Raw genomic sequence first — 1,285 nt, 5'->3', positions numbered from 1 at the left:
TGAAACAAGATCCTCCATCAGAAATCTGGAGGCACAAGTGGGCCAGCTGAGTAAGAAAGTCATTGAAACTCCTCCCAGTATTCTCCCAAGCAATACAGAAGAGAATCCAAAAGGAGAGTGCAAGGCCATTGATATAATCAATATGGCCGAATGCACAAGGGAGTAGGAGGACAAAAATCCTAGTGAGGAAGACCTCCTGGGACGTCCCTCAAGTAAGAAGAAGTTTCCTATTAAGGATCCAAAGGAATCTGAGGCTCATATAGAGACCATAGAGATTCCATTAAATCTCCTTCTGCCATTCATGAGCTCTGAAGACTATTCTTCCTCTGAAGAGGATGAAGATGTGACTGGAGAGCAAGTTGCTCAATATTTAGGAGCTATCAAGAAACTGAATGCCAAGTTGTTTGGTAATGAGACTTGGGAAGATGAACCTCCCTTGCTCATTAATGAACTAGATACCTGGATTCAGCAAATTTTACCTCAAAAGAGACAAGATCTTGGCAAGTTCTTAATACCTTGTACCATAGGCACCATGACCTTTGAAAAATCTCTATGTGATCTAGGGTCAGGGATAAATCTTATGCCACTCTCTGTAATGGAGAAGCTAGGGATCATTGAAGTACAACCTGCCTTGTTCTCATTGCAATTAGCAGATAAGTCATTGAGACAAGCTTATGGAATAGTAGAGGACGTGTTAGTAAAGGTTGAAGGCCTTTACATCCCTGCTGATTTCATAATCTTAGACACTAGGAAGGAAGAGGATGATTGCATCATACTTGGAAGACCTTTCCTAGCCACAGCAGAAGCTGTGATAGATGTCAACAGAGGTGAAATAGTCCTTCAATTGAATGGGGACTACCTTGTGTTTAAGGTACATAGCCATCCCTCTGTGACAAAAGAGAGTAAGCATGAAGAGCTTCTCTCAGTTCAGAGTCAAGAAGAGCCCCCACAGGCAAACTCTAAGTTTGGTGTTGGGAGGCCACAACCAAACTCTAAGTTTGGTGTTAAGACCCCATATCCAAACTCTAAGTTTGGTGTTGGGACTATACAACATTGACCTGATCACCTTTGTGCCTCCATGAGAGCCACTGTCAAGCTATTGACATTAAAAAAGCGCTTGTTGGGAGGTAACCCAATTTTATTTATCTAATTTTTATTTTATTGTTATTTTGTGTTTTATTAGGTACATGATCATGAGGAGTCACGAAAAAAAATATAAAAATTAAAAACAGGATCAAAAACAGCAGAAGAAAAAAATCACACCCTAGAGGAAGCACAGACTGGC

Source organism: Arachis duranensis, chromosome 10, assembly GCF_000817695.3.
Source record: "Arachis duranensis cultivar V14167 chromosome 10, aradu.V14167.gnm2.J7QH, whole genome shotgun sequence".
NCBI lineage: Eukaryota > Viridiplantae > Streptophyta > Magnoliopsida > Fabales > Fabaceae > Arachis > Arachis duranensis.
Note: the sequence above shows the minus strand (reverse complement) of the source record.